Source organism: Heloderma suspectum, chromosome 6 (genome assembly GCF_057233095.1).
Source record: "Heloderma suspectum isolate Gila_16-S chromosome 6, 16-S_ref, whole genome shotgun sequence".
Taxonomy (NCBI): Eukaryota; Metazoa; Chordata; class Lepidosauria; order Squamata; family Helodermatidae; genus Heloderma; species Heloderma suspectum.
The window spans coordinates 87,769,147-87,782,705 of record NC_139463.1 but is presented as its reverse complement, the minus strand read 5'-3'; positions in this window follow the sequence as shown (position 1 = coordinate 87,782,705).

Below are 13,559 nucleotides of genomic sequence, written 5' to 3'. Positions count from 1 at the left end.
GTGTACAGAAAACCTACAGACAGAAATTCATATTTGTCATGTGGTAGTTTTCATCCTCATTATATTAGAAACAGTTTTCCGTATGGTCAATTTTTAAGAATCCATGGAAATTGTTCTTCAATCCAGGTGTTTGAACATGAGTCTAATTTTCTACAGGATCAGTTAATAGAGAGAGGATATCCTATTACTGTGATAGAGCTGGCAAAAAAAGGGCATCTTACAAAAGCAAGACAGATCTAATGAATAAACAATGGCTGTGGGATGATGACAAATTGTACTGCAGTCTTACATATGATGGAGTTACCAAGGAACTTCAGAAAAGTATCCATAAGTATCGGCACTTGGTGGAGGCCCTACTTGGCTCTACAAACAAACCATGCATCACTTTCAAAAGGACTAAGAACCTTAAGGATTGGTTGGTACATAGCAACACTCAGTTACAAACAAGGCCATTTCAGCTAGTCCTTCCTGGTACCACAGCACCTAGAGGACATCATCCATGTGGCCACTGTATATTCTGCAAATACACCAAAAAATGACAGACTTTTGTGAACCCAGCAGACAAGAAAACATATGAGATTAAACAATTTTCCACCTGTAGTAGTACACAGGTAGTTTACGCTATTGTATTGATAGACATGTAATCTGATTCTATTCCTGTTAATTATTAAGTCCTACTGAGAACACTGGGGGTTGCTCCCTAATAATTGTCCGCTGAAGGACTTGGCTGGTGGCTTCATACCTGTTACATATTTGTCCTTCAGGGTACCGGGGGAGTCAGGCACACCTCCTCTCACTAAATCCTGGATCAATATGTGCTGAACAGTGATTTGATACAAACCTAGTGAACTTTAAAAAACAAAACTCCCTCTCTTACCAAATATCTGGGTAGAATTCACCAGAAGGTGACAGAGAAGCCCCTGGTGAATATAGAGCAATTCATGACTAATCATGCCCAAGAGTTGTCTCTCTCAGTGATGCTATTGATCTGGAGCTGTGCTGTGCTCCATGCTGTATGTTTCATTTGACACATCAGTATCAATGCTGTGGGCGCTATGTCCTATGGCGCTGATGGTAAGTTTGGCATTAAGTCCACTTTCAGTTGTTTACCAGTGCACCCAGCTGACTTTGAATTGCTAGGATTTTAGTTTCTGGGATCTTTCTATTTTTATGCATATTTGCCCAGGGACTGTTCTATTTAATGCTCCTATCTGAGCATTTCAGTGCCCTTTTGGAATGGTATTTAATGACTGATGTCGCTATCAGTAGTTCACTATTTGGAAGATTTTTGTTTGTTTGTTTACATGGCAGACCCAGTCTGGCATTTCAAAGGCATGACTGGCTACACTTCAGCACTTGGCATAGGAGCTTGGGGTCCCTCTGGCTACAGTGAAAAGAGGGGGTCCTAATTATAGACTCGTATTTCTGGGTGTTGAATTATATTCTATGGTTGAATTATATTCTATCTCTAGAATGCCACAGATTAAATGGTATTTGCTGAGGGACTTGCTGAAACCCCCTAAGGAATTAGTGGGCAGATTTTGGGTTTCCAGGACCTACTTTCTTTTTCACTAGGATCCTAAAGTCATCCAACCAAAGTCAGTTACAATATAGTGGTTCAAAAAGGTGGACTTAGAGTTGCAGAACAAAGTGCCTCTGAGCATATGGCTTCTGGATACACAAGGGCTTCGGTTATTTATTTTCTGATTTCATCTACCCCACCCTGTTAACATTTGCAAATAGCAGATCTTTCCTTGGAGCAACAGCCATAGCTGTGTGTACTTGGAAATATTTCATGTTGATGTCAGCCTTCTTGTTTAAGCCTCATGGAAGCTTTTTCCTCAGGAAGTGACACAGAGACAAGACTGTTATTCCAAAAGTCAAAGCTGATCACATCTGCTGAAGTGACTATCTCTGTTAGCTCAGTGAGGCCCTTTGTTTAAAGTAAAGATATATTAATGTGAGAGCGAATCTTCCTCTCACATCAAGCACGTATGAAAAGTTGAACCTCTGCCCATCACTATTGTCAGTGATCCTTTTCCTTCCCTTCCACTCACATGAGTAAGGAAAAATAAAAGCCATTTTCTTCTTTCTACTAGGGATGTCAGAGAATTTCTCCACGAATCTCATGCCAGTGCATTCGGCCCCCCCGAAATTGGTGGAGAAACGGTCTGCCCCCCTACCCCCCCTGGGACGGGACTTACCTTGCTCGAATGTCCCTGGCTCTGGTGGCGGCTCTGGCGGCGGTTCAGCGGCGGTTCGGCAGCAGCGGCCGGTCTTCTGACCAGCTGCCGCCGCCGCCATTTCCAAGTAAAACAAACAAACAAACAAACGTGATAGGCTACGTAAAGATTTACGTAGCCTATCATGGCTAGATTTTTTAAAAACACCATGATAGGCTACGTAAATGTTTATGTAGCCTATCACGGCTGACTTTGGGGAAAAAAAAGCGCGTACGCAAATGGCGGCACCCATGGACGCCGCCATTTGCGTTCCTTATTTTGGCACGGGTAGTCTACGTAAACATTTACGTAGACTACCCATGCCAAAATAAGGAACGCAAATGGCGGCACCCATGGGTGCCACCATTTGCGTACTTTTTTTTTTCTCAAGGTCAGCCGTGATAGGCTACGTAAACATTTACGAAGCCTATCACGGCTGACTGCAGGCCAGGGATGCAAACGGCAGCGGCTACGGCCGCTGCCATTTGCATCCCGGCAGGAGAAGAGGTTTCACGGCCGGAGAGATGGGGTGCTCCCCCCTGGCCAGAATTTCGGCGGGGAGGGACGGGGTGCCTCCCCCCCTGCCCAGAATTTTGGGGGGAGGGACAGAGCGCCTCCCCCACACCACGAAGCAAGCTTCCGGATCAGGTAAGTGACTTTCGTCCATCCCTACTTTCTACTCTCTCTGGTTGATATGTAAAACTGATTCCTGAGATCCGATGAGTCACCTTGAAGTAGGGATGTACGAAAGTCACTTACCTGGTCTCGCAGCTTGCTTCACGGTGGGGGGGAGGCGCTTCGCTTCTCCCCCCGAAATTCAGGCCGGGGGGGAGGCTTCCTGCCTTGCCCGGCCGAAATTCAGGCCGGGGAGAAGCGCCCCATCTTCCCGGCCACGAACTTCAAAAGAAAAAAATAAAATAAGCCCCGCCATAGGCTAAGTAACGATTTACGTAGCCTATCATGGCTAGATCTGCAAAGTCAGCCGTGATAGGCTATGTTAATCATCATGTAACCTATCATGGGTGACTTTGAAAAAAAAAAATTGCGTACGCAAATGGCGGCCCCCATAGGGAGCCACCATTCGCGTTCCTTATTTGGTCCCTGTAGTCTACGTAGAGATTTACGTAGACTACGGCGAAAATAAGGGCAATGCTATTTGCGTTGTCCTTATTTTCGCCGTAGTCTACGTAAATCTTTACGTAGACTACAGGGACCAAATAAGGAATGCAAATGGCGGCTCCCTATGGGGGCCGCCATTAGCCATATGCGCTTTTTTTTTTTAAGTCACCCGTGAAAGGCTACGTGAATATTAACGTAGCCTATCACGGCTGACTTTGCAAATCTAGCCATGACAGGCTAAGTTAATCGTTACGTAGCCTATCACAGGTGTGTGTTTTGTTTTTTTTACTTTGCTTGTAATGGCGGCAGCGGCAGCCAGTGAAAAGACCGGCTGCCGCCCCCGCCCCTGACGAAGACCTGCCGAACCACCGCCAGGACCCGCCACTGGGAGCGACATTGGTAAAAGGTAAGTCCCATCCCGGGGGGGGTGGCGGAGAATTTCTCCCCGAACCTTCGGAGGACGAAATGTGTTGGCACTCAGCCCCCCGAAGTTTTAGGGAAAAATTTTATTTATTTATTATTTATTTATTTATTTCATTTCTATACCGCCCAATAGCCGAAGCTTTCTGGGTGGTTCACAAAAACTAAAACCAAACAACACACAATAAAACAATTTAAAATATATAGAACATTAAAACCACAATATAACAATACAACCACAATAAAACCTAGCAGCAGTACAGGAGTTTAAAATACAGATTTAAAACAGCAAAGATAAAAATTTAGAAAGCTAAAATGCCTGGGAAAATAAATAAAATAAAATAAAATAAATTCTCCCCCATCCCTAGTTTTTCATAGAAAACAACTCCAAATCAAAATACTTCTTACAGAGTGGCTTTAGGGAGCAACTCCTTTTACCTCTAACAGAGCAGTTTCTATGCATCGTCCCCAAACAGACAAAGAAATCAGAATGCAATAAAGGAAAGGTGACTGACTGCAGTCTTGCACAATGATCTATAAGTACCATATTCAAATGGACTAGACATGTGGGGGTTTACGAAAACTGCATGGGATTGTTTTCATGCTTATAGATCCCTCCCCGGGGAAACCTCCCCTTACAAATTGCCTGTACTTCTGAAGGACATCTGAATATTCTGGCCTTGCACAAGGAAAGGACATTCCTGTGGAGCATTAATTACATCAGGACTCCTGGAATGTTTGGGAGTACGAACTTTCACCTGTGAGCAGATTTAGGGCTCCTGCTCTTTTCTGTGGGGCTGTTTGTCATCATTCAACGCATTCCTGTAGCCATTCGGATGGACAGCTGAATATTATGGCCATGTGCAAAGACGAGGCATTGCTAGTGGCCCCAGCACCCTTTGGGTTATTTGGAGATACTCCTTCAGTACACTCATAAGGAATATTGGGGTTCCTGCTTTTTCCTGCGAGGTTGCTTGTAATAGTCCAATGGATTCCTATGGCCCTTCAGAAGTACAGGTGATTTGTAAAGGAAGGTTCCTAGATCATTAATCCTTGTTTTTCTTCCTCTGTCTTCCCATCTCTATCCTGAAGAAGCTTATCAGAAAGCCAGCAAAAAGGAAAGATGAGCAGGCATACCTCCTATTTCTTTCTTCTAATTGGTCCATAAGCCAATTAGACATTTCTCTGTGTGTGTTTTCCCCAATTTTCTACCACAATCCCCATACCCGCATAATCCAGTGTAGAAAATCTTCTCTGTGGCTGACTCACTCCTCCTGCAATGAGCAACCATTTCCCCTTCCTCCCATAGCTCTTTATCAATAGGGTTTTGGTACTTTCTCTCCAATTGGCTGTTTTCGGGCTGCCAGGTTATCTTCCGTCTCCCTGCAATCCCTGTTCCCAAGCCACCTCTCCCACAAGACAAATCAGTCCTTAGCTTTGGAACTCTCTGTTACTCTTTAAAACCTCCCTCCCTGCTTTCTTCCAAAACCCCTCCTTTTGTTTTATCCACCCCACCTTCAACATCTTCTCAACATTTGGGAAGTCCCAAAACCTCCTCACTCCAATCATCCCAAGTTCAAAATCACAAAGCCTCTTTCTTCCCCCTTCCCCCTACTCTTCTCCATAATTAGCGATACACACACTTTGCTAGGAAGACACATATACTCACAGACCTGTATTTTTCTCCATGGTATTTTAGACTGGCATTTGCCTCCCCCTTTGAGGACTAGTCTCCATTTAAATGCTAGATGCTCTTATATGTTCAGTGCATAAATTAAAAGTGTGTCAAAATCCATTTCTCTTTAAAGTGAAACTCCCATCAAAACCCCTGTTCTCAGTTAGACACCACGGCTGGCCCCAGACATTTTGCTCCCTGAAGTGAAGCAGCAGATGGTGCCTCTCACCCACCGAAGTCAACCCAGGCAAGTTGTTTTGGAACATGAGGAGGAAAATCCCACAAGCACTTCACTCCATCCTTGACAGTAAAAATACGATAATAAAAAATTAACAATTTGCTGCCCTTTCATGACACCCAAGATATGCTGCTTGAGGCAACCACCTCATTCTGCCCAATATATGTCCGGCCTTCTCTGTCTCTCTCTGAGCATCTCTACACCAGACCAGACTAAAATCCTGCATTTAAAATGGGATATTCTGCTTAAATGCAGGATCATGATGGACTCCCTTTACATGTGCTTTCTCCCCCCATCCCCTTTTCCCCCTTAACAGGTCTTCCATATGTTTCATTATACAGCTAGATGGTGCTGTGGTCTAGCTCCTCTTATTGTGGCTTTTCCTCTTTTCATGGACAGAACTCAAGTGGAACTCAAGCACTGTAATTTGATAGCTCATTATCTCTGATCTTTAAAAAAAAATGGAATAAAGGTCATTTAGTGCAGGAGATGCCGTGGAGGTTGACGACATCATCTAAAGGACCCACAAACTTCCATGAGTAACCAATCTCAACAGCAGGAAAAAAGCTCCATGTGAAGAAGCCCTCTCTCTCTCGCTCTCTTTCACACACACACACACACACACACTTTTCTATGTGTATAGCTATATCTAACTGTGTCAATAATTTTAAAATACTTTTTATATTTCAATTATAATGACTTTTGGATGTATAATTCTAAGTCCCCTGCTGTATGATTTAAATTCTCTTTAGTTCTTTAATATCCAGGATGAAGAAATTGGAGGTGGAAAAGATGGCAATTCTCATGGTCTTTTCCTAATCCTTTATACATCCAGGGGTTTGTGCAGTTTTGTTACATACTTCTTCTCTGTCCCCAGACAGGGACATACACCAATCCAACTGGAATATTCAAAAAACAAAAAACCTACAGTTTAAAAAAGAGAGCGTTAAGGTTATGAAGTTTTCAACCAAGCACCAAAAAGTAGAGAAATCGTGAGCTATGGCTCAGAAGCCTTAACACCACATTTTCCCTAAGGAGGCAGAAAGAAAGTGCAAGTGAAGTTCCCATTCTCCCAAAGCAGATAAACCATGTAGACAGGATGGAGAATATGGAGAGGTGACTGTGGGGTTGTGGAAAACTGACAACAAATAACTTAAGGCCACCTCCTTCTCTTGTTTTTTAGAGCAGCCTTCCCCAACCTAGTGCCCTCCAGATGTGTTGGAATGGAACTCCCATCCTTGCCAGGCAGCACAGCACCTGGTTGGGGAAGGTTGTTCTAGATCATCCTCTTTTCCAGAATGAGGACAGAACAGATGGGATCTACCAAGGAACTCCAAAACAGGCACAGCACTTTAAGGGCACAATCCTATCCAGATAGTTGCCAGCCTCCAAAATCGGAGGCCACTGACTATTGTATGCAGGGCAGTTGGAGCACGAAGGGGATCTTGTCCTCCATGCTCCAGCCACCCTGCATTTCTGCAGGGCAATTTTGCCCAGCTAGGTGTAGCTTTAGGAAGGGAGAGGGAAGGGGCCTGGAGACATGACAGGAAGCTGCATAAAGCAACTTCTGCAGTCTCCTCCCCTCCCTGCTCCTGGGAGTTCCCCCCTTCCCCATTTCCGTGCTCCATTTCCAAGCATGGAGATAACTGCACCAGCTACAAGGGAGTGGGGGAGGGGGCAGGGAGCACTGTTTCTGGGAACTGAGGTTGGAGCCCTGCCTCTGAACTTGGTTCCCAGAAACCGATCAATCCTATGGTCCTCTAGATAGTGTCTAGTGGCCATAGGATTGCTCCCTAAATAGACTATTTTAGAACTGTCTTGATTAGGTATTCAAGATTCATTAGTTATCTCCTCACTTTGTTTAATGTCTTTAAACTGCTCTTTCTCCATCCAAATTTCACCCATCAACCTTAAATTTTCTGGATATGCAAAATGGTTCTTCCTGGTATGTGAAAATTTCAGAAACATTGGTCAAACTGTTTCAGTTTTATAAAAATTAGAATGACCCACCTCCATCATTGCTTATCATGATGGTCTGTTCAATTTGCTGATGAGCCTTAACACAGGTGTTGCTACTGTGATGCCTATAATAAAGAGTAATTATTCAATGGCAAGCTTGTTTAAGTTATCTGAATTGAAGGGGGCACAGGCTCATAGAATGTATTATTATGTTACCTTTAGGGGTGGACGAAAGTCACTTACCTGTCGTCGAAGGCCGTTCGCGGTGGGGGGGAGTGCTTTGCTGCTCCCCCTGCGAAGTTCAGGCCGGGGGGGGAGGCTTCCCGCCTCGCCCGGCCAAAATTCAGGCTGGGGGGGAGGCTTACCGCCTCGCCTGGACAAAATTCAGGCCGGGGAGGAGGCGCCTCGCCTCACCCGGCCGCGAACGCGAAAGTAAAAAAAAAAAACGCCCCCTGATAGGCTACGTGACGATTCACGTAGCCTATCACGGCTAGATCTGCAAAGTCAGCCATGATAGGCTACGTCAATCGTCATGTAGCCTATCACGGGTGACTTTAAAAAAAAAACAAGCGCGTACGTGAATGGTGGCCCCCATAGGGAGCCACCATTCGCATTCCTTATTTAGTCGCTGTAGTCTACGTAAATGTTTACGTAGACTACGGCGAAAATAAGGGCAACGCAAATAGCGTTGCCCTTATTTTCGCCGTAGTCTACGTAAACATTTACGTAGACTACAGCGACCAAATAAGGAATGGGAATGGCGGCTCCCTATGGGGGCCGCCATTATCCGTACACTCTTTTTCTTTTTTTTTTAAAGTCACCCGTGATAGGCTACGTGACGATTCACATAGCCTATCATGGCTGACTTTGCAAATCTAGCTGTGATAGGCTATGTGAATCGTCACGTAGCCTATCAGGGGGCGTTTTTTTTTTTTCTTTCATAGCAATGGTGGCGGCGGCAGCCGGTCAAAAGACCGGCTGCCGTTCCCACCTCGCTCGAACACCCGCAGAACCACCGGCCGGACCAGCCACCGGGAGGGACATTCGGTGAAGGTAAGTCCCGTCCCGGGGGGGGCGGGGGGCGGGGGGGCGGAGGATTTCTCCACGAAACTTGTTCGGGGGGCCGAACACATTGGCGCTTGGCCCCCCGAAGTTTCGGGGAGAAATTCTCCGCCATCCCTAGTTACCTTTTCCAAGTAGAATGGGGCCATGTATGGGATGCCCCATGTAAAGAAGTTGTATAGAGATATGGAAATAAAGGGGGTTTTTTTCTGCACAATGCTCCTGCTGCAAATATGGCAGAATTCAAATCAAAGATGATGAGGGCTGTTTATAGCTCATTCGTTTTCCCATATTCGTGGGTTAACTATGCAATTTAGGAAACACTGCGGTAAGTGCCAAATTCATGAAATCTCCAAGGATTCCTTTTACCCTCCAATATTCAAGACTTAACACAAAATTATAGCATATACAGAAACAATGACATTCTGAACTTACCAAATAGTTCATATTTCTTTTTTGATCTGCATAATTAACGTTTACGTTTAAAATTTTAGCATGATTCGAACTCACAGCAGTTCTTGCATCTGAAGCTTGTCAAACAAGGTTTCAGTTTGTGCACATCCATCCAGCTCCCTGGCCCCTTCTGAAATGCTTGAATCAGGCTTGCTCACTGATCTGATCATCTGAAGGTCCCTTCTGGGGGCTACACACTTGTAACTCTTTCTAGATTTTCCACTGACCTGAACTTGGGACTACACTCCTCAGTTGGGGGTCCCCATAAGGAATCTTGGGAAGGGGCTACAAGGGGCCTGCCTAGCTCAGGGGCTGGCATGCCTACCCCACACCAGGTGGTAAGGGGGGCTCACATGAGTGGTGCACACTGTGGGGGGCCCTATACTCCTGTCACTCCTTAGGTTGCCCCAACAGGCAGCCTGTGGTGGAAAATTGGCCAGCACGCAGGCTGCCCAGTGACTAGTTCCAGGCCCTATGCCATGCCAAAGCTATGAAAGTGGTATCTGCAATAGATGGTTGCCTATTTTACCCAAGCTGATTACAGCATCCTCCACATGCCGGCAGGTTGCAAACATGCCAGTTACAAACAGAAGTTTTTACATACCTAGGCTTAATGTAGGGTGCAGGGACAGGGTCAACATGCAGGAGCAGGTGCAAATCTGCTAACCTTCTATGTGTGTGTACTCTACTCCCATGGAATGTGTTTTCAGTGCTGTTTCTGTTGAAGGGAATGGATTATCTCGAGATTGTCCTGAAATTCTCCCCCAAGAATGGGCCAAGACTAATATCCGAAGTTGTGAGTGTGTGGTCAAACTACTGGGCTTTGTAATGTACTGAATAATATGAGCAGTTTTGTCCATGTACTTCGTGTCAAGCTAATCTGACCAGGAAGCTCAGATAATACACTTGCTGTGGTCAAAGAGAAGCTGGGTGCAGTGTGTCATGAAGCACCTGCATCTTCTTCAGTTGTTTTGCTGTGCTCGGGGGCCCAAGAACATCAACACAGGGAAAGCGAATTTTCTCCCCTGTAATTATTAGCATGTCTCTGATCAATTCTTCTCCTCACCAGACTCCAAGGATTATCCTGAGGTCATGGAAAAAAAATAACCCTTTACATCAGAAAATCTTATTAAGGCCCCCCATAATGGTCCGAGATGGAAGGAGGAGCAGAGGACTTGGCACCATGACTGTTGATAGTTTTAAGGTATGTGTGCACTAGTGGAGGGTCCTAAGATTTCTACCAGAGGGGAAATGGTTCCTGGGTCCAGGAGATAGGCTTATTGCCTGTTCTGCAATAAGAGATTGCACTCCCTCTGAAAGATCAGGTTCATAGTATGGGGGTACTCCTAGATCTGTCACTATCGCTGGAGATCCAAGTGGCCATGATAGCTCGGAGTGCCTTTTACCAGCTCCAGCGTCCAGCCTCTCCTGGACACAGATAGCTTGGCACTAGTAACCTCAGGACTGGATTACTGAAATACATTCTATGTGGGGCTGCCCTTAAGATTGCTCCAGAAGCTGGAGCTAGTGCAGAACACAGCAGTTCAGCTGTTACTGGGACCTGCCCCTTTTCAGCATACAACGCCTTTGCTGAGGGAACTGCACTGGCTGCCTATTCACTACCAGGCCAGGTTTAAGGTTTTGGTACTAAGCCCCAAATAACTTGGGCCAGGATACCTGAGAGAGCACCTTCTCCCTTACCAACCTACCTCATTACTAAGGTCATCCGAGGGCATGCTCCCGGTGGTTCCACGTGGACCTATGGCCCGACTGGAGTCCACCTGGAGAAGAGCCTTCAGTGTTGTGGCTCCCATCCTATGGAACTCCCTGCCTCTGGACTCAGGCAGGTGCCAACACTGGGTTGTTTTCAGCACATCCTGAAAACAGCTCTTTTCCAAGAAGCCTTCCTTGGTTAACCAGCCTTGGTTTTATTGGCACTCATTTTTTGTTTGTTTGTTTTTAAGAATAATCATGTATCATGTTTCTTCTTTTTATCATTTGTTCATTTTATCTCTTGTTGTTCACTGCTCTGGAATCTGTTTAGATGTGGAGTGGTATACAAATGTTTTAAATAAATAAATAAATAAATGTCATGAGTAGCTTGAGCAATCTGCATCTACTAGTCCTATCTTTCATCAAAGAATAGTTTCATTTCTGAATATTCCTTTAAAAGAAACTAATTGAACTTTGTTTCATCAATACAAGATAGACCAAAAAACTCCATGGAGATACAGAAGTGTATGAAGTATCAGCAAAAGCCCAAGCATTAAAAATACAAGGGAAATGGCACAGACATCCTTTTATGTCTGTCAATCATTTTTTCACTAAGCATTAAAAAAAAAAAAAACAGGGGAAATTGTGCAGACATTCTCTTATATCTGTCGGTCAGTTTTTCACTAGAGAAGGTCAGCTCACATTCAAAGCAGGTTATGAAGAGGCTGACCCTAAGATGTTAAATTATATTGAAGGGGATGTGTGTCTGCAATGGATCTTTCTCTGTCCTCCAGATGGTACTGTTCCTTGAGCTGTTGCTTGGGCTAACATTTCATATTGTGCGCACAATGGAATCTTCTTATCCCAGTGTGAAGTCTCCTTCTCCTAAATGCAGAATAAACGAACGCCTCACTATTTTGCATGAGTTTTATCAACAGGGAGATTTTGTCATCGGAGAGATAGCTTCTCAAGTCTTTTTCTGGTACTTCTCTACTAATTTTAGTGAGAAGCCATCTGCAATTCGGATAAAGGAATTCATGTAAGGAAATACTACAGAGGTCACATTAGGCTGTTTCTTTGCTCTGTTTCTGTAGGAGATCATTTTTAGAGATTAAAAATGTCACATACATGTTAATCTAATGGTCTCCAATACTTTTATAGAACTCCTCTTTCCTATATCATTTTACGTACTATTTTCATCCATCACTCCCTTCTTCTGTGCACTGAAGTTCCTTCTTCAATTCACTGAAGTGGTCTCATTTTGTTGAATTATTTATTTTAATATTTTGGATTTTACAAATGCCATGTTGTACTCTTCCATCTACTGTATGTTTTTCAGAACCAGAAGCATGTCATCTGGTAAGTTTCACCCCTCTCTTGTCTTTTAGCATTAGAGCTGTCTATGATCATTTCATATTATAAAGTTTGTGTATGTTCTCAGGATATGCAATACGTTCCCTGAATCCATGATCTTATGAAAGATTCTCTTCCTACACCTTCATGTATTTCTGATTTTGGTTGCTGGAAATTATCATTTCACTCTTAAATTATTTGATTTCATCAGTGGTTTGGACTATGAGTTGTGGGAACCTTGCCTCACCTGTAGCTTCACTGGCTGTGCTTGGGCAAGCCAGTTTTCCTCAGGTCTCCCCTCTTCCATTATTATCTGCAAGGGAATAATAGATGATGATGATAGAATATGAGAGCAGCCTTGCTCTATCAGACCAAAGGGTAATTTAATCCAGCATTTTCTTTCCTACCTTGGCTAACCAGATGCCAATAGGAAACCCACAAGGAGGCCATGGGAGCAATAGCCCCCTTGTGCTATTATTCCTCAAAAGCTGTGTCAGGGAAATGCTTCCTCTGATCCTGGAAAATAAATAACCATAATGAGTAGTAGCCACTGACAGTCTCCATTAATTAGTTAAATCCCCTTTTAAAGTCTTCTAAATTAGTTTCTGGTACTAGTCTACATAACAAGAATGTTGTAAAGTTTCCTTGAATAATGTATATGAAGCAGGTTCGAACACCGTAAACTACTTCATACATGGGCTTATATAACCACTTGTACCATAGAGACTGAAGACCAAATTGTCTGCATGGAAAGCAACCCCAGATAAATTCCTTGCCGGGTTTGCTGAAGAGAGCACTGTCTATGAGGAAATTACTAACAGAACAGAACAACCATTGATGTATTGCAAAACGTTTGATGAGCTACAGTATATAAATACAAGACGAAGCTGATGTCACAGCTTTTTCCTGGTTCGTTTTCCATTCATAATGGATATCTAAACAGAAGCATCTTTGTGTTATAAGATTGAACAGATTTTGGTTGACTGGAGGAACCTAATGAGCAAAAATGTCTTCACCCCGTCACTGAGCTACTGATGCTTATTTGCAAATCCAGAATGCGCAAGTGGTTAATAAATCCATCAGTGAGGGGTGGCGGAGTTATGCCGGGAATTGTGTTTTTACAGGTAGAATTCCAAGAGCAGCATCAGAAAGCTTTATTTCTTTATTTCCTTTATATTTCACCTTTACCTCCAAGGAGCCCAAGGGGGTGCATATGATCCTCCTCCTCCATTTTATCCTTGCAACAACCCTGTGAGACAGGTTAGGCTGAGAGGTGGTGACTGGTGCAAAGTCACCCAGTGAGCTTCATGGCCAAGAGGGGACCCAATCCTGGGTCTCCCCAGTC